Genomic DNA, 26,691 nt, shown 5'->3' with positions numbered 1-26,691 from the left:
CAACTTTCACGCGAACAGTGACACGGGACACTGGCCACACACAACGAACTCGCGTTGCTCGCGTGTGCGAGGCTACGGAAGTGACGGAATGACGGAAGCAACGCAGGATAGGATTGTGTAGCCCCCTAATGGTGTCGATCCAAGGCTGCTTAACATGATGATGATATTGTTGCCGTTCTTTTCTTTCTCCACGATAACGGAGAATCCGCTCCCGGCGTCAAGCTTTTCTCAGTGTCACCCGCTTCCTTAAATTAGGGTGCACTGTCAGAAGATATGGGGAGTTGACTCAAGTGAGCCAACAAACCCCACCGAATCTACAGGGCACAGGTGACAAAGGGGGTGGCCGTCTGATGTGCGGCTTTCGCCGACTAGAGCGGCAAGAATGAGCAAGAGCCTTGAACGAAAAACACAGCACAAAGACCTATATTTAGACAGGCAAGTTAGAAACACAAGCACGAGATAGCGGATCGATAATGACAGACAACTTAGATGGAATTCAAATACAAGAAACGGTCCAATTAGACCAAATGATACCAACAGGAGCGTTAACAAATGAATATTACTAATCGGAGCAGTTAACTAAAAAAGAAACGAACAGTTCGATGCATATGACAGACAGAGTCCCAGCATATTCACCGACCGGGCCGGACGATGCACCGCTGTCGGAGGCGAGTCGGCTACCTGGGAAGCGTGGCTTCGCTGTAGGCCAGGCCGTCCGAGACGATCACGGTCATTCGAGGCCCGGGAGCACGTTGGAGTCCTCCAGGGCGCGGGTCGCCGATGGTGTGATGTACAAACTGGCAGGTGCAGTTGTCAATCACGACGTCCAAACGTAGCTGGTTTGCTTAGGCGCGGCTTCTCTTTTTTATAGGCGCGCCGGTGCGGAGAGGGAGAGCACAACACACAACGCGCCCGCCGCCGTGAGCGAATAACTTCCCTCTTCTCCATTCTAGAATGATCGACGCTCTTTAGAACTGGCAAGGCCACGCGCACCTCTTTGAAAGTACTGGAAGCTTCGACGAAACCGGAGCGGCGGAGGTTTTATTTTTGTTGTTTTTCTCGCCGGCGAGCCGGCGAGTGATCGTGTTACTGTCTCTTCGTTCGAGAAACTTCCAGCCTTGTCTCGGGCGAATAGAACCGAATGGAATGAATCGAACGACTGTAAGAAGAATTAGGCGCTGTACAATAAAAATGAAAAATTTATAAAGTACTTTTAGACGTCGTACGTTCGAGTTTGTGACACAGCCCCCCAGTTTCAGAATATTATGCAATAATATTCCCAAAACTCACAAAGTCGTGCGTTCGCGTCGTTCACATTTAGTGAACAAAAGAGGCTGTGCCTACTAACACAGAATCGAGTACCGCCCAATGTTCTTCATAAGAATAATGGCAGGTACAGAATTCGCATACAAAACAGCGGTTTGGCGCAGATTTCTCAACAAATACACTTCCTAGGGACAACTCATGAGTTTAAAACAATAAAGTTCTAACATTCGAATTAAGCCAGTGCCCATAATAAATGTCTGGCCAGTAGTCATTACAAGTGAAAAAACTCATGAAAATACAGCGTGCATTCCAGTGCGAAAGTCTCGTAGGCTCAAATACAATGAGTGTACGTCAGTACTCAGAAATACATATAATGCACTGGTACAAGGAAACTCATAAAAAAACATAATATGTTGTTCACAAACAATAACATGCTACCGCAAAGTTCACGAATGTCACCACTAGTAACGCCAACAATACACGGCAAATGTACTGTAGAACAGTGAAAGTCGAAATTTACGCAGGGCGCAACTAGTACGTGAATATACACTGCACAGCCAGAGTAACAAAATCAGTACAACCTTCGCGTACAGTACGACAGAGAAACAATGAATAATGTTCAGGTATACAGTACTCGGCGTGAAAATACAACTCTGTCGGACACAATTCCACTCATATCCCACGTGCATACCTAAATTTGCATTCTTCGTGCTTAGCCCGTGTCTATTGGACGCTTGCGTAACTGCGCCTGCGGAATTCTTCTCTTCGGAGAAGTTCCGTTACAAATGTCGCGCGGAGCGACAAACTCTTGGTCGTCCGCCGTGATACCGGGCCTGCGACAATGCTCCAGTGTCTGGACGTTCGTCTTGTGAACGTTGGAGCGTCTAGCGACTTGGCCTTCCCTCGCCTTTCCTCGTGCGGTAACTGACCGGTGTTTCTTTACACCTGTCCGATGTCTGTAATGCCGGCGCACACGTTTGCTCCTAAGCTTGCGCCCAAACCTGCACACTTTGTTTCGGCAGCTCAGCTGTTTGTCGAGTTTCTGAAGGCCTGCTTTCAAACGTTTGTTCTTTCGACGACCTTCGGCGCTTATTTTCCTTCTGTGCGGCTCCATCGCAGGGGCCGCAGACTTTGGGCGCCGGAAATGTGCTGGCTTCCATTTTGCCGGTGCCCGCGTTACGACGAGCACGGCTTCGCCTCTCTCCGAAGCATCGAATCGGGGTTCTTCTTTCGAAACAGCGGGTGGTTTCTCTCCCACCGCTGAAGTCACAGGATCGTCGCCGACGCTTATGTACGGCGCGTTCCCTCCGCGGAGTGCGGCTCCGCTTTGCACGGGGGTTTCAAACTTGACCTTAGAGTCAGTCTCTTTGCTCCTCGAGCTGTCAGTTTCGAAAGCGTCGCTAGTCTGCCCAGCAAATTCGCAGTCCCAAGCTGGGTCTTCCTGCACAACGAACGTGCAACTACCCGTGTCTTTCGGAAAGACAATGGTTTCCTCGGGCACTCTCCCCGCAATATCGGGTACCCCTTCGTCTAGAGGATTCGGCCCCGACATCGTGATGGCATCCACAACCGGGATGTTATCTCCATCCTCAAGCTCCTCATCACCTGTAGGATCATCGCCCTTCCAGGTCGGAAGTGGTGCGCTTTTGCACACTTCTGGAGGTGTTTCCTCCTTGCTGATTGCGGATACTTCCGCCTCTTCACCTCCGGAGCTATCCTGGCATTCCTTTATCGTTTCAGGGTTAGCATTTAGGCCACTATACCCTTCTCTCGCATTTTCCTCATCTGATGAGGATTCCGCTTTCAACCATCGTATCTCGAGTCGCTTTTTTAGAATCTCGAGTTCAGCTTTGCATACTTTCTCCTCTCGCTCCGCTTTCGCTCGCTCCCTTTCTGCCTCTGCCTGGCGGGCTTTCTCTTCTAGCTCCGCTTTCTCTCGCTCCAACTGAATTTGTCTCTGAAATTCTTTCTCTCTTTCTCTTTCAGCCCTCTCAGCCTCTTCTCGTGCTGCCTGTCTTGCTCTCTCAGCCTCTTCTCATGCTGCCTGTCTTGCTCTCTCAGCCTTCTCGTTTTCTTCTTTTTCTTTCTGCGCAACCCACTTTCGTAGTTCGGCCCCTGACAGGCCCAGCTGACAGCCCAATGCTACGATTTTCTCTAAATCCATGATTGCAAATGTATCGCAATCTAGCCACAATACTCTAGCCTCTAGCTAGGTATATCTACACAGGGAAAGTTTACAAGAGCACCAACTTATGAAGGCAGTAGCAACCTATGCCAAAAAAGTTCCAGGCTCTTTCTCCTCCCTACCGCTCACATCAGACGTCCTGTCGCGGACGCCAGAAATTGTCACCCGCTTCCTTAAATTAGGGTGCACTGTCAGAAGATATGGGGAGTTGACTCAAGTGAGCCAACAAACCCCACCGAATCTACAGGGCACAGGTGACAAAGGGGGTGGCCGTCTGATGTGCGGCTTTCGCCGACTAGAGCGGCAAGAATGAGCAAAAGCCTTGAACGAAAAACACAGCACAAAGACCTATATTTAGACAGGCAAGTTACAAACACAAGCACGAGATAGCGGATCGATAATGACAGACAACTTAGATGGAATTCAAATACAAGAAACGGTCCAATTAGACCAAATGATACCAACAGGAGCGTTAACAAATGAATATTACTAATCGGAGCAGTTAACTAAAAAAGAAACGAACAGTTCGATGCATATGACAGACAGAGTCCCAGCCTATTCACCGACCGGGCCGGACGATGCACCGCTGTCGGAGGCGAGTCGGCTACCTGGGAAGCGTGGCTTCGCTATAGGCCAGGCCGTCCGAGACGATCACGGTCATTCGAGGCCCGGGAGCACGTTGGAGTCCTCCAGGGCGCGGGTCGCCGATGGTGTGATGTACAAACTGGCAGGTGCAGTTGTCAATCACGACGTCCAAACGTAGCTGGTTTGCTTAGGCGCGGCTTCTCTTTTTTATAGGCGCGCCGGTGCGGAGAGGGAGAGCACAACACAAAACGCGCCCGCCGCCGTGAGCGAATAACTTCCCTCTTCTCCATTCTAGAATGATCGACGCTCTTTAGAACTGGCAAGGCCACGCGCACCTCCTTGAAAGTACTGGAAGCTTCGACGAAACCGGAGCGGCGGAGGTTTTATTTTTGTTGTTTTTCTCGCCGGCGAGCCGGCGAGTGATCGTGTTACTGTCTCTTCGTTCGAGAAACTTCCAGCCTTGTCTCGGGCGAATAGAACCGAATGGAATGAATCGGACGACTGTAAGAAGAATTAGGCGCTGTACAATAAAAATGAAAAATTTATAAAGTACTTTTAGACGTCGTACGCTCGAGTTTGTGACACTCAGGCACCATTACAACTTCGTCTTGATTTCGCCACCAGTCCCAGTCTTCTCTTCGTCGTTTTGATTGATTCGAACTGTTGGTGTTGCTTTGGCCCGTTGAGCTCGTCCGATGGCGCCGTCTGGTGGCACCGCTGACTGTATCAGCATGATTGTTTGCCATCGCCTGCTGCAGTGTGGCCAGGCATGTTGCCTGACACAGACCCCATCGCCGATTTATGTAAACAAAAATGGCGGCACCCACGCTAGCACTCCAAAAGCAGACGTTTACGAATTTTGAGTGCGCACAACACGTGTACTAGCATATTTTTGACAGTTAACCTTTGACGGGCGGATAAAATAAGGCCCGCACCGTAGTAGAAAATTCATTAATGCGGGATCGCTGTTCAAAAACATTTCGTTGCCGCGAGATATGAAATACATGGGCTTCTATGGACGTTCGCCGGGGATCCGGAAATATTTCGTTGCCGCAGGGATTTCGTACTTGCGGGATTTCGTTATTGCGGGTTTCGACTGTACCTCACCAGACAAGGCTGACCAATGGTGCAAACTGGCCACACCTGACTGGGGGGCCCAACAACTTCGCAACAAAGCGCACGCAAATCACAGCAACAGACGCTGTTGACCAAACCAAACAAAGCATGCGAAAAGTCCAAATAAACACGCTATGGAGGGGATCTGTCTATGGCCTGTGTTGGCTTCCTAAGGTCTCTTCGATTTGGCTTGCACTTGCTGCACTAGTTCCGAAAAGTGCCGCTGCGGTGCCGGCCGGTGCCGCAAGCGTGCAGCGCCGGTTCGGAAGTGCAGGTGCAGCCGCGACACTAGTGCGCACCGGATACAACCAAAACGAGGACACAAGTGTAGGCCTGCAGCAGCCGGGAGACGCAAACGTGTGCTTTGTGCATTGCGAGCATGGATCGTCAGTCAGACATGGCACTTTTCGATGCTGCCGCGCAGCTGCTCGACTCCGACAGCGACGACATGGAGTGCAGTGACAGTGATCCGTGCAGTGACTCTGACGACGAGTTCGACGACGTGTGCATTTTGGTGGCGTGCGCGTTGGTACGGGAAGACGCCAGTCGTGTGCCTGGCTACGAGCACGTTGTCAGCAGGTACAACAAGCAAGAATTCAAGCGGCTTTTCAGGCTGTCGAGGGAGACGTTTGATTGCCTGAGCTCCAGATTCAGCGCTTCGGCCTGCTATCCGAGCGCAGTGCAAGGCCGGCGACAAATATCAGCCCAAAAGACATGCCTCATTGCGCTTGCGTACATCGGCTCGCAAGTGTCGATGTACGCGATTGGGGACAAGTTCAACGTGACGGAGTCGCCGGTGCATGCCTGCATCACACGGGACATTCACTTCCTCCACGCAATTAGCGCTGAAGTCATCAGCTGGCCAAGTAGCGTGGAGGAAGTGACTCGCATCAAGGCCGGGTTTCTAGCCGAGAGCGGTGGAAAGGGCCCTAGAAATGCCATTGGCTGCATCGACGGGTCACATATCGAAATACCAACGCCAAGTCAATCGGCCCAGTTGTATTTCAACCGCAAGAAGTGGCCTTCTATCATCTTACAAGGCATCTGCGACGATAGAAGTAAGTTTCAAAACGTTTTCATCGGGTTCCCGGGCTCGGCGCATGACGCCCGCGTCCTCAGAGAGAGTCCCTTCTTCGAACGCGCAGCCGTCGAGTGCGGGGATAGCTACATTCTTGGGGACAGCGCGTACCCCTTGATGCCGTGGCTCATGACCCCGTTCAGGGACAACGAGGGCACATTTCACACGTGGAAAAGCAACTTTAATAGGCGACATAGCCAGCAGAGAGTGGACATTGAGAACGCGTTCGGGCTCCTGAAACAGCGTTTTAGGAGGCTCTACTTCGTAGACGCCAGAACTGTTGAGCAGTCCTGCTACATTGTGATGGCTGCGTGCGTTCTGCACAACTCGTGCAACGACGAGAGGGACTTCCTGCAGGAGCTGACGTCATTGCGCCATGATGATGATGTGGGCAACGACGCCTCCGAAGGGGACTTCGACTGCAACCAACCAGGCTACGCCCAGGCTGTGAGAGATTTCATTGCTAAAGAGCAGTGCTAATTGTGGACACCCCTGCCCTGCCAACGCGTATCCGACATCACTGAAACTGCTATGTTGTTGAAGTGCGTGCACTGTGAAAGGCCGGGAACTGTCTGAGAAAGGGTAACGTTCACATCATGCGCAAGCCATGTATATAGAGGAACATTTGTATGAACAAAGTGGGCAGTGCTAGGAGAAACACCTGCATGAAATTAAAGAGTGTGGTGCTGACATGACTTTACTGGGTGTTTTACATGTCTTCCTTAGCAAAATTAGCAGATCTATGTCAACTGTGGCCAAACCTCTGCATGTGCTCATGGTGCTCTGCCTTTGCTTCCCACCAGGCAAGCTTCGGCGGCATTTGACAAGAAGGGAGTTCCCTACAGAGTGGTCAGAACTGTTGAGCAGTCCTGCGACATTGTAATGGCTGCGTGTGTGCGGCACAACATGTGCAAAGATGAGAGAGCCTTCTTGCAGAAGCTGACGCCATTGGGGAAAGATGATGTGGGCAACGACGACTGTGAAGAGGACTTCGACTGCAGTCTCCCGGGTTACAGCCGGTCTCAGATTTCATTGCGAAGGAGCAGTGCTGGTAGCGGACACCTATGCTCTTCCAACGGCAGTTAAACATGAAACTGCTTTGTTTCAGTGTATATACCACGTCACTGAAGCTGCCATGTTCAACTGCATGCACTGTGAAAGGCTGGGAAGTTTCCGAGAAAGGGTGTTGTTCTCATCATGTGCAAGCCATGTATATACAGGAACATTTGCATGAAAAAAGAAAGGGCAGTGCTAGAAAAGCATTCGCACGAAATTAAAGAGCATGTGGAGCTGACAACGATTTTATTCAGCATTGGACGCTGCTCCCTTTTTGGCAAGGAGATCTAGGAGGCAGTCAAATCGCTCCATGCGCTCCTCATGGCGCTTTGCCCTTGCCTCCTCCCACTTTTGCCTTGCTTCAAAGGCCTTTACTCTGGCCTCCTGTTGTTTGGCCCTGGCCTCCCCTATCATTTGTAGCGTCTCCAGGAGGGGACTCAGCTGCGTTCTGCTGCGCCGCATTCTCTTTGGTGCATGGCCACCCTCACTCTACACCGGCACGTCCCCAGAAGGTCCTCCTCCAGAACGCTCAACCGGCACTGGCAGGTTGTCGGGGGAGTCCTGTGGCTGCAGTACTGGCCCTGTAGTGTATATGGACAAACGTCACACCACTTCCAGCGCTTTGCTTACACTATGAAATTTTCACTTACCCTGGGTTCCCTCCTGGGAGAATTGCCTTCCCAGGCTCCAAGAGTATCCTCGGGTTCATATTGTGCTGCTGCTTTTCGAGGATTGCAGCAAGCTCCCTGTGTGAACGTTTCAGGGGTTAAACCAGTGAATAGGTTAATGGGGTCCCGAGGTGGCTCAGGGTGTGAGGGGAGCCAAAACCATTGAACCATTGAACTCCTCGTGTTCGCAACTTGCGGGGGGACGGCCAGAGGAATTGTTATTATTTTTTTTTTGTCTTCTTGTAAGACCGCTCCAACGATTTCCACTTATTTTCCACTTGTGTGGCAGTCATGGAGCAACTGAACTCCGCATTTATCAGCTCTGTCAGCTTCAGCCAGAGCTGTTTTTTTGTCCTAAACACAAAAGTAAAGCACAGTTGAAAAAGTGTATAGGTAAAGTAAAGTAGCACTTGACTGACACGAGTTGCATCCTAGGAATGCACAACGTTTTATATAGAACTTTCTTAATGTAATATCGGTGCTGTTCTATCAGAATATTTCCATTTTGACTGCCACATATTCGAAGCACTCGGAGTAGTAGGAAAAGCTACGTGAGCTTCAGCATTCCGCAGGGAATTTTAAATTGTTTGGAACTACAAATCCGAGCGGCAGTGCCAGCGCCCCGGTATGTACAGTTTATTTGCAGTTACTGCACAGTGGCATCCTGTACATAATTTTTGCACACAAAGGATGACATACCGGAGGGTTCTCGATTTGCCCACCAAGTCCTTCAGCTCGCCATACTGTGCCAGGAAGAACTTCGTTCTTCGGGCGCTCCACAGTTCCGGCTCATCAGCCAGTGCGGCCGCAGAGGTGTCGCCGTCACTGGCTGCAGAAGGCGGCGGTTGTGACGGAGGGGGCGAATTCTCGTCACCTCCCACCGTAAACCGCAGCGTGACGTGCTGCCCGTCTGCAAAAGTACACACGGTCGCCACAGCTTAAAACGATGTCTTTAAGCCGCAAACTGAGACCCAAAGCAACGCGACGAGGCCGATGTGGCAACGACCGCAAATAAACCACTCTTGACCGCTACCACGTGTTTATCGCCGGCATGCAGCATCACTTACCGATTGTCTCGTACAGGTAACCACTGCCGTCCTGCATAGGCGAACCGTCTGTATTAAAACGTAGATATACGTCCGTCGGCACGCCGTTGATAACGACGCGCAGCGTCGTCTGCTCCTCGTTTGGCGGCACGTACTCCATCCTGCTGCACTAAACGGCACCACCTTTTTCACAAGTGCAGGGCTAGCAAGAACTAGTGCCGAGGTGGGTCTGCACTGAAGCGGCACCTTCACAAAACGAGGACGGAAGTGCAGAGGGCACGCGCGGCACCGGAAAAACGAGGACGACGGTGCTGCACCCCTTGAACTGGTGCAGCTAGTGCAGCCAAATCGAAGAGACCTTTATTGGCTTTGCACCGGACGATGACGATGGGGATGCGGTTTGCATGGCAGGCCGTGCATTGCCATGAAGCCGACCTCTGCTCCCTGAATATTCGCAGATAACCCGCACCCCCACTTCCCGAACGAATTTTTTCAATTTTTGGTGCGGGTTATATGCGAGAAAATACGGTATATTTTTTACCGAAGAAATCTCGAATGTCCTTCTCCTGTTCTTTTTTCGCGAGGTCTGACAACAAACTTCGCTTGAACGCATAAAAACGCGTGCTTATGTCCTCGCCGATTTCTTGGGCGCCCATAGCACGCCTGAGAATGTTGAGTGCGTGCAGCGTTTTAGCTGTCGGCGACGGTGGTGGTGGTAGTTGCTCGTCGTCCCGCTAGTTTTTGTTGTCACCGTCGTGACTAGGATCTTCTGCTTTGCAAGTGGCCTCCTCAACAATGTCCTGCACCGTGTGCACTCCACAGGTGGCAAGGTTGTCATCCGCCGAGCAAAAATCGTAAGCGGTGCACCCGGCATCAAGGCAGTCCGTGTCCTCAATTTCCGGATTTTCCGGCTCAGGGGGTGCCCCTGCGGGATTCCTGAAGAAGCCATACTTGGCAAACCCGTTTGCTATGGTTGTCGGCGTGACTTGGTCCCACCAGCAGGGTTATCTGGTTGTCGTCATCCTTCTGATCAATTTTGTCTGGAAGGCGATGCACAAGAAGTCCTTTAAAATGATGCATGGCATTCTGTATCAGTCCAGCATCAAGTGGTTGTAGGTGCGTGGTCGTGTCACATTCTGGAGTTTTACTTGCTTGGGGTGGGCGGCGCACTGGTCCAGAAGCAGGATAATCTTCCTCTTCTGGCTGGCCATCCTTCTGTCCAGTGGTGACAGAAACTCTTCAAACAGGCCTGCCGTCGTCCACGACTTCTGGTTTGTGTGATACACACACGGCAGATGATTCTCGCTCTTAAAGCGGCGGGGTTTCTGGAACTTTCCAACTACCATCAGCTTAAAGGGGCACTGACACAAAATTTTGAAGGCGAGATAACTTCGGAGATAGATTGGTGGGAACACATATACATCATCTGCAAAATATCAGCGGCGAATACAGCCTAGAACATATTTAAAATCAATTTTGAAGTGTGCGAAACGCAACCGAGCAGCCAGCAGAGGACCACGCGCAATTGTAAATAAACAACATCCAAACACGTCACGAGTTTGTTTTTGCCGCTTCCGCACTAGCGGCGTTTTTCGCCGGCTTGCCCGGCTCGCCGCTCCAATCGGAGGGCCGGAGGGCGGAGCTTCTGCTCTCGAGAACGAACGACCCGATCGTTGGCGGCGGAGGCGCCGTGATTTCGTCAGCTAATCGGGCAGCTGGCCGCGACCAAAGTTCTACAGCGATTCCAGGCGCTCTGTTTCTATTACTGTTTATTACCATAATATGCGAAAACGCGCCGGAGGCACGAAAAGGTCACTGCGCTAGCCGCACGGTCGCTGTGCAGGCGGCGGCCACGGCCGCGAAGTGGCCCAGGCCGGCGCAGGTAGCTCGAGTGATAGCTTGTTACCGCTGCACGAAATTGTCCCCAAGTCCCGACCATGGTGGCTTACATGAGAAAGGAGTTAATGATGCGATGGCGGGTTGCATTAAAAATTGTCATCTGCACCGCTTACGAGAGCGGCACTCGAATATCCGCCGCAGTGCTGAGCCGAACACATCTGTAGGCGGACCTGTAGGCAGACCGGCCGGCTGCTCCCAGCGCGCGTCTTGCCACCCACCGTCTCGAGCGTCGCGCGTCGTTATTTAGCCGCGGTAGCATTTGCACTCGCAGCGCCTGCGTCACATCCATGGTCGCTTTTTAATTAAGCGCCTCACGAGATCAGTACGTGGGGGCATTCGCAGAAACTGGCGTCGATGCGGATTTGACAGTGCTACGGCGGCTCTGCTCTGTGATATCCCTCCGACGGTCACGTGGTCAGCTTTGTTCACACAAAATCCACAAAATCCATCGTTTCGTGGCACTCGCTGAAACCGAAACTGCGACTGGCCACATTGAAAATTCCTCTAATTAAACAACCGTCGCACGCTGAAGCAAATGAGGTTTCTACAGGTTATAAGTAGGTCATTAGCTACTTATCGCAACAAAAAAAACAAGATGCAAAATTTTTGTGTCAGTGCCCCTTTAAAGGAGCCATGAAGAGAAAACACAAGTTTGGTTCATTCAAAAGATTGCCTCGTTAGAATCATACTGACACCACTTTTAACGTAAACTTCGCTCAAATAAGCTACATAATTAGGAAAAACGGGAATGGTCATGCGACCCACCAGCTCATTTCCCGCAACAGAACCTATGTCGTCACATGAGCTAAGCTCTGCGATTGGCGGAGGCTGGCAGAAGCAGACGCAAATTAGGTAGAACTTACAAACTAGATGAACGAGCGATTTGCGCTTAGATTTAGGGCACATTCTTTACAAAGCAATAAGAATGATGGGACAAACAGTGGAAGTTACGAAAGCACATGTAAACATAGAAGTGCTGATGCGTTCTGCTGTTCGTACTGTGCACAGCATGCTTGGTGTTTTGCTGCACAGCACTACGGGGCTTGGGGTTGTCTCAGACGACACTGGACGATTGACGCAAGCAACGGTGTCTTACGTGACCCCATTGTCGAGTGAGCACTGTTTCAGGGAACGAATATTTTCTCCCAGAACAAAAACAAGCCAGGTTTAAATGCGGGCAAAAATAAACCAAACGGTTGCCACGGTATGGTGGCGCCATCTAGGTTACGGAACGTAAAAAAACGCGGGAACAAACCAACACCGCTGTACAGGGTGGAGACAACCTTTGAACGGTCCCGTGCCGCCGCAATTGGGCCAACGGGCTCAATGCGTTATTCTTTTCGTTTCCCACGTGACCTAGCAACGCGAAACAGACAATATGATTCAAACTTCTTCAGTAAACCGCGTTGCGGCGATAATTTTAGCACGGTTTTGACACAATGACTTGCTTCGGCGGTGAGCGAGCAACCGAAAATGGCGGCGCCAGTGTATACGCGTCTCTACCCTGTACGGCGGATGCGTGAATGAAGGTATTCTAGGCTGCAGAGCGGTCGGTTCCAGTGATGTCACTTGGGACCACGAAAACGCACGATTGAGCGGGAAAATCAAAATTTTAACCTAAATTGTTTAATTTCTCAGTGAATAAAGCACCGTTTGTATCCGGACAAGCGCTGGGGGCACTATAAAACACGAAATCTTTCGAATAAAACCAACTTGCATTTTCTCTTCATGGCTCCTTTAAGGGAGGAGGTGGCTTTGAAAACCAACTTTTTTACTTCTTGGTGGATTTTGATGAAATTTAGTGGGTAGATTAACAATGTTTTAGAAAAGAAGAATCTGAAATTTCACGCAGATATCTTAAGTAGGTTTTATTTTAGAGTGGTCTGCCTGAGGCTTGTACAGGGCCAGATTGGGACAAGCCTAGCACGGCCAAGAAACAAAGCACTGACCTGCAGTTGCTTTTATTACATGTCAGAAGGGCTGTTCGATGTCGTGACAGTCTCAGAATTTATTTAATTGCCACACTTTATTTTTTTATAAAGAACATTATTTCACCCTATTATTTTTTGCAGAAACTTGTTTTTGATTTTTGTGCAGATACTGAAAAAAAACAGACAGTATTTGCAAAATTTGAGACTGTCACGACACGAAGTGAACTTTGAAGATTACAGCGAAACAAACCACACAAAAATCGGTGCGGGCATTGTTGCGCAACGCTTTTCACTAGTAAGCTGATAAGCTAAAAATGCACTTTGGAGAAAGCGGGCTTCAAACATTTGTAAACTGTTCCTTTCGTAAAAAATGCATTGATTTCGATGAAATTTGGTGTGTGCATTGTCATGGGCTTACAAAAAAAAATCCAATATTTCACTGAGACATGTGCAGCGGTTTTTATTTTACAGTGCCCTGCTTGAGGCATATGCACGACATCTTGGTGAATTGCCTGGCACAACCAAAAAACAAAGCAGTGATCTGCAACCAAGAAACATGGCACTGCCGTGAAGTTGCATGTACTGTGTGCCAGAATGGTTCAGTCATGTTGGGACAGTCTTTGAATGTTTTTCGAACCACCACAGTTTTGGTACAAAATATCACGATCTACTATGATGTACAAAAGCTTGTTTTTTTTTTCCTTCTTGCTCAAAAAAAAAAAAAAGGCATTATGTACGAAATTTAACACTATCACGACACAGAATGTACTGTGAGGAATCCAGTGGAGCCAACAGAACAGAAATCGGTGCACATATTGTTTTGATGTGCTTTTCAAAACTGAGCTGCTGAGCCAAAATTGCACCCTGAAGAAAGTCGACTGCAAAGTCTCCATGTGACCTAAAATGCGCCAGGGCTGTAGTCTTCGGCTGTTTTGCTAGCAGGTGGCTTCTTTGGTCGTTTGCCCTTGGTTTCGTGCGCTTTGGACGCCTTTCGTATTCGTAGAAAATCCTTTTCAGCTGCCCCGTGGAGGGCTTTCGCACCTGGCTTCAGTCCCAAGGTCTTGCACATTTCTGCATATGCATGCAAGTTGCCGGCGTTGTACCTGCATACTGCCTCATGTACTGCTGTCTCTAGAGTGAACAACGAGGTGTGCTCATCCTTTGAGAGCAGTGACCATATAACCGAGTGCAGGCTTTCTGCGGCATTCTGTGTCTTGCGCCCCTGGCACCTGGCTAGCAGGTTGGGGTCTGACAGACGCTGATATACAATCAGCAGGGCTTCCCCAACATGCCGTGAAATCCTGTACTTGTGGGCTGGCTGTGGCTGCCCTTCAGCTTCGGCTGACCGGTGTTTGCACCAGCTCAGGGGGCCAGGGGGACACAGCTCATGGTGCGGCTCCTCATCAGTGGACGTCACGTGGTAAAACGTGGCCATCACTGCCCCCTGCATGTCTGCTACCTCACTGTGGTTGCGCAAGGCCAGACCATAGTACGTTGTCAGCTTCTTGATCAGGTCTTGCATGAGGCCTCCTCTTCCGCCCAGTGGCACTCCCTTCAGTCCCTTCTTAGTGACAGCACGAAGTTGGGTCCCCATTCGCTTCTTGACATGGTTGATACAGTCTTCCTTGGTGAGCGGAATAAAGCCATAAACTTCATTGCACAGCGCCAGGTAGGTACGACCTTCCATGCGCCCAGCGGCAACATCTGTGTTTTTTTTTGGCACTGATGCGTCCGTTTCCACTTGTTGTACTTTGGGTCAGTCTCTTTTGGCCCGAGGCTACAGCCGAGACAAAAGTTTGAGAGCACTGCGCAGTCTAGAACAAGTCCGGTGTAGAATTCAAGCACGCACCCCACACCAATGTGAGAGGCATGGCCTCGTGTGAGCCACGTGCCGTCATATACGACGGTGATGTTCTTTGACAATGTAACTTCCATCTCAGCATGCACTTTTTTTACCGCCTCGACAGCACAGTCAAAAATACTACGTGCAGCAGCTTCTGCTGCTGGCTTGAAGATGTTCTTGAGGTGTTTTTGGTATGTTTTGTGGTGCAGGCCACGTTTAGAAACGTTCATGGTCGACCAGAAATCGTTCAGGGCAGTAGCTCCTTTGCCAATCCCCTTCATGGCCTGCACGGACCTTATGTTCACCTCAAAAGTCTTCGCTCCTTCTATTCTTCCCGAAGACCACTGGGAGTGCAGTTTGGTCCCGCAGGAACGGCAAGAAAGTTCCATTTTTGTTGCTAGCCCAAACTCGGCTCCATGTTGCACAAATAAACCTTTCTCCATGCAGACAGGGCATAGCGCATGCTCAATCATGGAGTTCAGGGCCGATGCCTGAACCAGCAAAAAATGATCATCAGAGCTTTCTGGAAGTTCTTCCTGGCTTTTTGTGAAGGAAAGCTTTCGCTCAGTGGCAGACACCTCGCGAAGCGACGCACGAACGCTAGAGGCTTGCGCTTCTGCCGCCTCTGTGGACACATATGCCGGTTCAATGTGCGCCTGAATTGTCCGCGATGTTCTAGGCATTGAAAACTCGCTTACCGCCGATCTGGATTGGAGCTGGGGTTTCTGCGGAGCCGCAATGCCAGAGATCGTCGATGGCAAACTCAGCGCGGCGTCACGCACCTCGGAGTCGCTCAGGTTGCTGTTAGGTAGCGGAACACTGCATCGGGTTTCAGGAAATCGCGCCTCTGCCGATTTTTGCGATCGCACACTTTGTTCCGGTTGATGTCGGCGAGGAAAACGCGAGCCTTGTTGCCTTCGATATCGTTGAGGTGAACGTGTGTGTCTGATGTACAGTGGCCTCTGGCGAGATGAGTCGTTCCACCGCTGAATCATGTTGAAAGTCGCCCGCTGCACCATGGCTTGTTGACTGCCCGAGGTTCGCTCAATCATCATCGCTTGCTAGCGCAGTTTGAGGAAGGTCACGGGGGCTGATGGCCGCTTGCTCCTCCGCAGGAGAAGAGTCACGCGACTCGTGGACACGAGGCGCGGAGAGTCAGCGCCGCTTTGCCGGTTGAACGGGCTTGCGCTTCCTTTTACCGTATGCGAATTTAGTCCGGTACTTTCTTCTTTTGGTACTACCACCCATGACAAAAGCTTCGCTAGTGTAAAACGTCAGAGATAAGCGCAGAGTCTAAACTTTCGTTTTTCCGCAGCAGGAGAAGGCGCAAATTTGCAGACGCTCCCTCGCGCGCGGGAGCGCGGGACGTCGCGGCAACCAATCAGAAGGCTCGTTCAAGGTCGCGCCACCGGGAGCTATCGTCGGTGCGTGTCACGGGACTTTAATTTTCTTTTTTTTTTTTTGTCTTCTCACTCTCCCGGTTGAGTGAAAGATAGCGACGGAAATGAAAGGACGAAGAGTTGAGCTTTCGATGGAGACTAAAATGGCAGCGCTCTCCGCAACCAAACGCGCGCGCCGCCGTCATGAATAACAGCGATTTTTTACAATTTCGGATGCGTTTTCCGCCACCCGCGCGGACGAAATCATTTTTTTCGTGCACTTAGAGTCCGTTTTCAGGCGAGATATTTTGACACAATACAGACCAGAGGTTCTAGATTCCAAAACAACCATTTTTCAAAAATCGATTTTCTCGCGATTTCCGCGATCCGAAAGCCGTGTCCACCCTTAAGTTTTTCAGATCCATTGGTGTTGCAACAAAAGAGAGCAGTAATGGTTCACCTTTTGGCACCGGCTTTTCTCGAATTGTAGGTTGAAAAACAGACCTGCCTCGCCTGCACTGAAAACATTGCAAGGGTCGTAACCTGCAATGAGAGACGGCAGCGTGTCCACCTGCCACTCGTTAACAACTGTCTCGTCAACTTTCTTTGCTTCCCCAGAGACGCTTTTGTACACGAGGCCATGTCTCATTTTAAAATGGTGCAGCCGCACACCTGAAGCTTGGAATCCACCAATCTGCAAGGCAAGTGCGATCTCGCCGGCTTTCTCGCACAAAACTGTGCCGTTGGTACTTACCGTACTTACCTGATTCTAACGCGCCCCCGATTCTAACATGCACCCTATTTCAGGCAGATCAGATCAGATTAAACTTTATTGTTGCCACGGGTGGGACCGTTTTCAGGTCGACTTCAGTGTCCTTCCGGCGACGACAGGATTCATGTAGATCTCTGCGGCGTCTTCGGCCACCTGGGCTAGTGAGACCTGGGTCATAGGGTCTGTGCTGAGCAGCGCGGCCTCCCACTGCTCCTCGTTTGTAATTTGTAATAAAATGGGGTGCTTTTTAAGAGTTTGGAGGGGTTTTTCTTCACAGGACCAAATCACATGTGATAGGTCTGCGTATTTATGGCAAAGAGGGCATCGGTTAGAGTGTAACTCGGGGTAATAGAGTGATAGGAGGGCAGGGGTGGGAAATGTGGATGTTTGAAGTTGGCGCCATACAACAGCGTGGCGGCGGGAGAGGGAGGGGTCGTGTTAAGTTCGGGCTCCGCATGTAATTAATGAAGGCCGCCGGTGGCCCATGCATTGGCGTCGCCTCCGCTGGTGGCTACTTTGCCGTGCCCCTTTCATGTAGCCGCGCGGACGCCAAGTTCGGAGCCGCGGAGAGCTGTTGTGCCCGTCCTTTTGTGTGTCAAAGGATGGGGGCGATTAGCCTGAGTGCCTCTGTCGCGTCGAGGGTGGCAGGATCATTCGGCATAACAAGCTGACGGGCGGCCAGATGATCGTATCTCTTAGTGTTGAAAGCGCGCGCGGTGTAAGTTTGGAAAATCTTCGACTCCGGCGGCGGGCGCTCTTCGTCGATGGGTCGTTCGCCTCGACGATGGTCGCCTCGGCTGGCAGCGTCTCTCCCCGTGGTCTGTTCAGGTGGCCGGCGGCGCCCCTTTAGTCTGGGAGGGAATTAGCAACCCTCATTGTCACGCCGCGCGTGCAGACGCCCGACGTCGTGGGAGGCGTCGCGCGGAGGGAGGTCAGCCGCGCGGGGACCGCTCCGGGCCCTGGGCTTGGCTGTTGTTTGTGCAGATGCCGCCCGCTTAACGTAATGGATGGTTCACTTAAGGCCGCAGATGTCCTGTATTTTCTGGCCGGGTGTAACAGCGTGCGTAGGAAACGCACTTTGAGTGCATAAGAGAGAGGGTTAGGTCACGTGACCGCAGGTGGGGACATGTGTGTGATTGGCTGGTTCCTGTGGCCAATCAATGGTTTCTATTAATTGTTTGAAAGGTTTTTTCTCTCTTTCTTGTACGCCCCCTTTTTGGAGGCGGGGTTTTTGCTATCAAAACCGGAGTGTTGGGTTTTGTCGGGGGTCGGTCGAGAGGGGAGCTAGTTTTTAGTATAGATCTCGGCCGAACAGGCTGCTGCTGTCAGAGTGACAATGTAACCGTCACTCTGACGTGATGTAAACTTGGAGTCATGTAAATAATGTAAATAAACCTAATATCCAGTAAGGAAGGCAGTCCTCATCCCTCACCCGCTCCAAGCATCGGTCGTCGGTCATCGGAGCGAGTCGAGATCGTCCTCTCGGCTCGCGCATCAAAAGAACATCCCTATTTCGCCTCCATCAGTTCGCCAAGAAGATGGAGAGGCGAAATTTAACTGGTCGGGTGGTGGGAAGCGAGCTCTGGAAAGCCGGTAGTGATCAAGTACCGATCGGAAGGTCAGGAGGCGGTCCCTATGGGAGAATGGTTGAGGAGATTCTGCAGCGTCACTGGGCTCTCGGATTACCAGTTCTCGAGCAACCTCGTGTGCCAATTCATTTCCTGGGAGTTCGGAGTGGCCCGGTGCCCAAACAATGTATATTTTTCGTTTCGGGAATTGGCGTGCCTGCAGGAGTAGGCGTAAAGTTCGGGGGTCAACTCGCCCGTTGGAGTAATTGGTAATTGCCGATTTGGAGTCGCTTATTATAGTAGTAACCTTAGGGCTGGAAATAATGGCAAGAGCGATAGCCATTTCTTCGCCTACGGTTGGACATTGAGTAGGGAAGGAGAGGGCGGCTAGTATTCGGAGAGATGAATCAACTACGACCGCTGCCATGGCTTCGCGTCGTGGGTATTCTGTAGCGTCCACGTAGGCTACTTGTGGGTTGGAGGAGTGTTGCTTGTGTAAAGCCCGTGCTCTCGCTCGGCGCCTTTCCTCGTTATGAATCGGGTGCATGTGTTTAGGGAGGGGGTGGATTACCAGTTGGTCTCGAATGACTGTGGGAATGTCGACGTGCGTGTCAGAGATAGTGGGGTGACTGAGACCAAGACTCTGAAGAATCTGGCGTCCAGTGTCACTCCTCGTGAGTCGCTCAAATTGCGAGACCCGTTGGGCTTCGATAATTTCGTCTAATGTATTGTGTAGACCGAGCGAGAGTAGTTTGTCTGTTGAGAGTGTAACGGGGAGACCTAGGGCCTGCTTGTAAGATTTACGTATCATAGCTTCAATTTTGTGCGTTTCGCTGACTTTGAGGTTTAGGAAGGGGGTGACGTATGCTATACGACTGATGACAAAGGCTTGTACGAGACGTATTAGATTGTTTTCTTTTACTCCCCGATGTTTGGTAGCTATGCGAGAGATGAGTCGTGTAGTCTGGTAAACCCCTTTTTCTAGGGCACGGAGAGTATCTACATTATACCCGTTTGCCTGTATACGGAGACCTAGAATCTTGATGCAGTCAACTATTGGGATGGGTTGGCCGTTAGAGGTAGTGATTTGGATGAGGGAGAGTGGGGAAGGTGGTTGTTTTCCTGGTCTTTTAGGTCTGTATAGAAGAAGCTCTGATTTTGTTGGGGAGCAGGACAGACCACGAGAGGCAGCATACGCTTCGACGACATCAGTTGCCGTTTGGAGGGTATCTTGAATGTGACCATCAGATCCTCTAGTAACCCACAACGTGATGTCGTCGGCGTATATGCTGTGGTGTAGGTCAGGGATGGCGTTGAGGAGCGGGGGTAGACCTCGTAGGGCCATATTAAAAAGAAAGGGGGAAAGAACCGATCCTTGGGGGGTACCTTTGCTACCGAGGGGGATCGGGGGTGTAGTCAATTGTCCAAGGGTGAGTGTGGCTGTTCAAAAAAAAAAAAAAAAAAGAAGAAGAAGAAAAGAAAATTTGCACCTCCGATTGTAACGCGCACGGAACTTTGTGACTCAGAAAAATGAATGCGAGAGAAACGGGCGATTTATTTCCCGAAGTAATGTCACTCATTTCACTCCTCGGCGCTCTCCGAGAGCTCATCGCCTTGTGCTAACCGCAACAACTCGTCCTCGGGGCTGTCAAGCGCGTTCGCGATGTTACACTTCTGAACGAACATTCAACCATGGTCGGTGGTATCGTGGCCCACGCCTCGCACATCCATCCCGCGAGCGTCTCCAGAGGCGCACGGTTCAGCCGACCGCTCATTGTGAACGCCACAAGGTCGCGGGTTCGATTCCCGGCCGCGGCGGCCGCTTTTCTGATGGAGGCGAAAAGCAAAAACGCCCGTGTGTACGAGATTTCGGCGCACGATAAAGATCCCCAGGTGGTCAAAATTAATCCGGAGCCCTCCACTACGGCGCGCCTCATCGCCTGCGTTGCGTCGGCGCGTTAAAACCCTACAATCAATCAAATCATTGTGAACGCGTGGGAGCTACTCGTAAGCCACTGCTTGTTGCTGCTCGTTGCCGCTGCTGCCATTGCTAGTAGCAAGCACGCAAGTGGAACAGTTTGACTATATCTGTGAACGCTGATAGAACAAAGCCTATGCGCCTAGGCTTCGTGCGTCTGAAAAATCGTTGCGAAAGGTTTGGCGCCATCTTGAGATGGCGATGGCGATGGGTGGGACGAAATTTCCGCTGTTCCGGCAGTTTCGGTTTCGTATCCGATTCTAACGCGCATGCTATTTTTCGGTCAATTTTTCCGGAAAAAAAAGTGCGCGTTAGAATCGGGTAGGTACGGTACACCAAGAGCTGTGACTCCCTCAAACCATGTTAGCAAAGTTTCTTCAAGCTTAATGTGTCGAGCAGTTTTGGCTTGCTTCGCGTTGACATTGCAGGAAAGGGCATTCTTCATGAGGAGTTGACACTGCCGAACAATCGTGCTTAACGTCGACGTTGCGAGGCCTAGCCAACTCGGTTTGCTTCCTGTTGGGGTCCTGATCCACCTTCCGGAGAATGTCTAATTTCTCTTTATAAGAGAGCTTTCTGCTTGCGGGACATCTCGCTTCGCCTCCACGAATGGGCGTGAACACAAAACAAAAGCGTGGCCTCGAGCGCGGTAGCAGCTTCTGCTGCTACCGCGCTCGAGGCCTTGAGGCTTCATGTAGTGGCCCAGTTCACAGTCAAAACGCACCCATGAAAAAACCTCCCCAGCCCGTCGGTGCAGCTTCCGCACCTCCGCACCAGAAAGAAAGAAAAAAATGCGAGACTGGCGCGATCTGTCATCTCAAAGTGAAAGCAAAAGACACGCTGCTTGACTGACAGCTTTGGCGACATTCCAAACCGGTTGTGGGCCACGTGCGAATGCTGGCGGGCCGGCGGAGTTGTGGCGGCCCGGGTCTGTTTGCGTGTGCGTTCTTGTCTGTGGCCGTTGCCGGGGCGGTGTCTGGGGCAGTGTCTGTTCGTGTCAACTGAACAGGGATGAAAATTCGTTCGCGACAACTGTACTCTAACCCATTGAAAACTAATGGGCCTCGGCCGGGGCCTAAAAAAAATTCATATCATCCCGAAATTCGTAACACCGTAATCGTATCAGCCAGATTCTGCTAAGCAAGGGTTCCTGTGAGTGAGTCATTTATCGAAATAGAAAGTAAAAAAGAGGTGAACTGTTCATATTTTGAACTTATTTGGGAGTTCTCCAGCATACAACCCAGTCTGGGGGAAGGGGAGAGGGGCAGTGAAAGGGGATAGGTGAGAACAAATGGGGACAGAGAAAGAGCGGGAGAAAGAAAGAAAGAAAGGAGTGCGTAAGGCTGGCCGGAAGGCATTGGGCTACAGCCATTTGATGAGGTCGGCCTCCTCGAGTAAGGCCAGGACAAGTCAGAAGGCTTCCTGCCGGGTGGAGTTTGGGCCAGTCGGGGAAAGCAGGTCCATCAGGGCGTGGCTGGGCAGCCGGAGATGCGGGAGTGCGGCCCCGAAGCTCTGCTCGCGGGGCATCGTGCTGGCGGCAGGAGCAGAGCAGGTGCTCCACGGTCTCGGCCTCTGGGCAGCCAGCACATGTGGGCGACGACCGATGGCCATGTCTGCAAGCGGGCGGCCACATTGCAGCAATCGAGCCGCATGCGGAGGAGTATTGAGTGGGTGTCCTTGCTGATGCGGCCAGGTAGGACCTGTGGAGCTTGGCTGCTGATAACTCTGGGGTCCGGGTGCATCGTCTCCATAGGTGACTGGTAAAAAGCGCAAAGGCCCATGGGTACATCGTCTGCTCTCGCAACTTCCGGTTCGAGATCTCGCCTTGCCTCCCGTACGCCGGCGGCTTTCACGTGTGTGTGTGTGCATGTTATTTATTTGTCACAGGGTGCTTACCTTTCAGAGGAGTCCCTAGTAGGATTCATCGTTGTTATACATTGACTGTGCGATGCATGCGCGTTTCTTTTTTAGGTGGAAACTGATAAACAACAAGCACATGTGCGCGTGAAAGCCGCCAGCCTACAGGAGGCCAGGAGAGCTCTCGAACCGGAAGTGGCGGGGTTCCGCGGGAGCAGACAATGTACCCATGAGCCTTTGCGCTTTTTACCGGTCACCTATTTTTGTCACTTGCAACACTGAAGTTAGGCAAATCAAACTTTTGCAAGGTAGCAGACTTCTTCGCCAAGGAAACCTTCACGTCAGCAGCAGCTTTGCGCTCCATCAACTCTTTAGTGTAAAACACAGTGTCAGTGTGGTTTGCGCACAACATAGGACCATCCACGTGCTGCGGCAAACTCACTTGTGTTGGCACAGACGTCAATGGTATCGGCGAGCTTGGCTCATTTAAGGGAACCGGAGGGGAAACGATGTGCTGTGCCGGCGCATTGGATGTTTTGGATGGTGCATCTCTCTTGTTTTTTCGTGCGTCTTCATTTTCCACTTGCTCTACGCATGCTCACTTTCAAAATCTCTGGTGCTATTGAAAAGGAAAAAGGTCAAGGTTTTGTATACACAAAAAACGTAAAGCTACAATGCACTGAAGTGAGTAAAAAATCAAATTGTATACAAGAGGAAATATAAGCAAGCAAAACAAGAAATACTAGAAATACGAAGAGCACAAGATTGCAGCGTGTGAGGAGAATGGCGAAGCATGCAGTAGCATACGCCTCGGACAAAGCTGTGTGGCTGCTCTGAAAGGCCTGGGGGAAGGCACATGCCGCAGCCAATTGGAGCGCTGCAGAACGAAGAAGCCCGCGCTTTACTCAATCAGCACCTTTCTCGCAATGTTAGTGGCCCTCAAAACAATGCCATTTGCCACGGCGCTGTTGTCCGCACATCTTGAAACTGAAGCGGGGAGAACTAGCTTTTCAACAAGCTCAATATGGCACCGATTGCTTTTTGTTGGGTGGTACTACCACAACTTGAAGTTTTCAGCATTTCGCCGGCTCCAGGAATCCGGACCAGTAGGGCACAGGCTGCGATCAGAATTGGTGTCATTTGAGGTTACATGGTGGTATGCTCCCATCACCGCCTTCCGAGTTTCTTCTACATTGCCTTTTGTGTGATTTAAAAGCCCAGCCCTAATAACGGCTCAACTTGGTGACGAGCTCTCCCGATAGTCATCCTTTTCCGCCAAGGCTCTCCGCGCGATCATCCTTGTACTTCGGTGTACGCAGGTTTGGGCCCATGCGCTTTTCAACATGGTTGAAGCAGTCCTCTTTCACAATTTTGATGTAGCCATAAACACCACCTTCTAGAAGTGCAAGATAGGTGTGGCAGTCCCCGTAACACAAGACTGTAGGACACCTGAGACCATGTTTCTTGAGAGACCTCTCAAAAAGAACGAGTGCTGCCTGTACCTCTATCTCCCCTGCCTTCTTGTCGGTGTTCTTCTGGCACACTGGGCTATCCTTCCAGGGCTGGTAGGCAGGATCATTTTTGTCTGGCGCACGTTCAGAGCTGGCCTAGAAATTGCTCAGGATTACGTAGTCCAGTACGAGCCCCGTTTAAAGTTTAATCACGGTCTCGACACCAATGTGGGACGCGTGGCCGCACGTCACCCATGAACCGTCGTAAGAAACTGCAGTGTTTCCAGGGTTGTCAGTGTCAAGCTCACAGTATCACAGTAAAGTTCCCGAGCAGACCGCATGGACGCGGTCGCCACATTTTGAGCTGCATGAGTAGCAGCAGGGTCAGCATTTTTCTCACGTAGTCCAGCCACGTTTTGGCAAGCAGCCCATGATGCGAAATGGTAATTTCGGCAAAGACGTCATTCAGCACGGTTTGACGGTTTCCGCTCGACTGCATCGCACATGCCGGGCAGTATGCTCACAAAGAAGGGTTTCACTTTCTGTTCCCCTTCTTTGCACGGCGAACTCCACGACGACGACACGACCCTGCAGTTTGCACATTCAAGAGACAGTTTCACAGCAAGGTTTTATTCTCCTCCACCTGTGGAAACGCCAACTTTCCTGCCACGTGTTTTGCATTTCCAGCCGTTCAATGACTCTAGGCTCGCTGTGACAAAGTTCGTGCCGTCAACTGGGCGGATCGCTACATTGGCGGGGCTTTCAGAGGCTATCACCGACTCCTTAATAGGGTGCACTGTCAGAAGATATGGGGAGTCGACTCAAGAGAGCCAACAAACCCCACCGAATCCACAGGGCACAGGTGACAAAGGGGGTGGCCGTTTGATGTGTGGCTTTCGCCGACCAGAGCGGCAAGAATGAGCAAGAGCCTTGAACGAAAACAGCACAAAGACTTATATTTAGACAGGCAAAAACTGCACAAACACGAGGTAACGAATCGATAATGACAGACAACTTAGATTGAATTCAAGTGCAAGAAACAGTTCAAAATTAGACAAAATGATACGAACAGGAGCGTTAACAAATGGATATTACGAAGGGGAGGAGTTAACAAAAAAAACGAACAGTTCGATGCATATGAGAGACAGAGTCCCACAATATTCACCGACCAGGCCCGACGATGCACCGCTGTCGGAGGTGATCCGGCTACCTGGGAAGCGTGGTTTCGTCGTAGGCCAGGCCGTCCGAGACGATCACGGTGATTCGAGGCCCGGGAGTACGTTGCAGTCCTCCAGGGCGCGGGTCGCCGATGGTGTGATGCACAAACTGGCAGGCGCTGTTGTCACATCACGACTTCCAAACGTAGCTCCTTTGCTTAGGTGCGGCTTCTCTTTTTATAACCGCGCCAGCGCGGAGAGAGAGGGCACAACACAACGCGCCCACCGCCGTCAGTGAATAACTTCCCTCTTTCTCCCTTCTAGAATCATCGGAGCGCTTTAGCACTGGCAAGGCCATGCGTGCCTCCTCGAGAGTGCTCGAAGCTTCGGTGTAAGCTGAGCGGTGGAGCTTTTATTTTGGTATTTTCTTGCTGGCGAGCCGGCGAGTGGTCGTGTTACCGCCTATTCGTTCGAGAAAGTTCCAGCATTGTCTCCGGGCAAATAGAACTGAACTGAATGAATCGGACGACTTTAACAAGAATTAGGCGCTGTACAATCAAATGAAAAAAATTATACGGTACTTTTAGGCGTCGTACGCTCGAGTTTGTGACAGAGGCAAAACAATCCATTTTCCTCTTCATTGCCGGCTTTGACGCTTCTAATTGCCGGCTTTAACGTTTGCTGTACTCCAGCACTTCAGGCTGCATGTGTTTGCGTGCAGAGAAAGCTGATGGCAGGCTTTTTACAGGCTCTCAACCCGTTCAATCATACTTAAACCAGACCTGAACAGGTCTTACGTGGCCGAAAACTGCGAGAAAATGTACAAAATCAACCACCAGCTTGGAAGAAAGAAAGGATGCCTTGTCATTTTTATTTATGCTGTGAAAGGAAAGGTTACAAATTCACAGGAACTTATTTACAATCACAGTGCTGCTTACTATGAAGGAGCTGTACAGGAAGCCTTCTCAGTGGCTTTGCGTTATTTGTAGCGAATGCAACCTTTTCTAAAGAGCAGAGGTTCTTGCAAACATCTTTCACAGCAAAATGCATTCGTAGCGTTATGTAGGAGTAAAGAAGCTCTGCAGTAGTAGCAGTGTTTTTGTGAAACGGGACAGCCGATGCTTGTCACATCACAGTCCGTAAATGCGGCCAGAAGGGTCCAAAAAGTGTTGGAACAGATCCGGTTTCTTTGTAGCTCATCTGAAACCTTGTTTTCAGTGCCTCGAAACTTGCAGAGAGGCTCCCATGATGGCAGCTTCAAAGTGAGAAGTGCCTCTGGGCACTCTGCTTTTTAAAACTGGATGCTGGGTATGCAGCCAGATGCTTGAGAAAAGAGTATCCATAGTCAGGTGCTGTTGGTGTGTGGTCTTGGGCAGTAGAACAGATTTCTGCCAACATTCCTCCCACAGTCTCTTGGAGTCTTTCACAGCACGAAAGTTTGTCCTTCCTGCCTGTTTTGACGCTATCTGAAACAGTCGAAAGCACAAAAGTCTGTTTTTTCATTCACATTAGGATTGGCACAAGTGCTGATTGGTGTATACAAGCTCAGAAGCCGATACTTGTGTGAAAAAGCTGATCAAGGTTGGCTTGGTCTTTCTTTATCACCACCTGTCACAACCCCCTTTACCCGCTCGCACGAACAATGAGGCACGACAACAGTTATTTATATTTGCAGGGTGGCCGTTTGGGTGGCCGCAGGGCTTTGGGCGTTCTGCACGAATGTCTGCACCTTGGCTTCCATACTCTGCATGAACGTTTGCATCTGCGTCTGCGGTTGTAGCATTCCACTTTGTATTTCTTTCAGCGTCTTCTCTACCTTGTTGAACTTTTCCTTCATTGTGTGTGCAATTTGTTCC

At 50.8% G+C, this 26,691-nt stretch overlaps 1 long non-coding RNA gene and 3 pseudogenes across 4 annotated transcripts in view; 1 reads left to right on the top strand and 3 right to left on the bottom strand.

Annotated features, from left to right (window-relative positions):
• LOC144146929 (uncharacterized) overlaps nucleotides 1–26,691 on the top strand; it is a 113,039-nt gene that overhangs the window by 23,099 nt on the left and 63,249 nt on the right. The gene's annotated exons all lie outside the window — the stretch shown is intronic.
• Nucleotides 7,530–9,160, bottom strand: LOC144144781 (uncharacterized; annotated as a pseudogene).
• LOC144145042 (uncharacterized) lies at nucleotides 13,729–15,356 on the bottom strand (annotated as a pseudogene).
• Nucleotides 25,295–26,672, bottom strand: LOC144144779 (uncharacterized; annotated as a pseudogene).

The sequence above is a fragment of the Haemaphysalis longicornis genome, unplaced genomic scaffold, assembly GCF_048455015.1.
Source record: "Haemaphysalis longicornis isolate Haplotype H1 unplaced genomic scaffold, Haemaphysalis longicornis Haplotype H1 scaffold_7, whole genome shotgun sequence".
Lineage (NCBI taxonomy): Eukaryota > Metazoa > Arthropoda > Arachnida > Ixodida > Ixodidae > Haemaphysalis > Haemaphysalis longicornis.
This window is presented reverse-complemented; position numbering and strand designations above follow the sequence as displayed.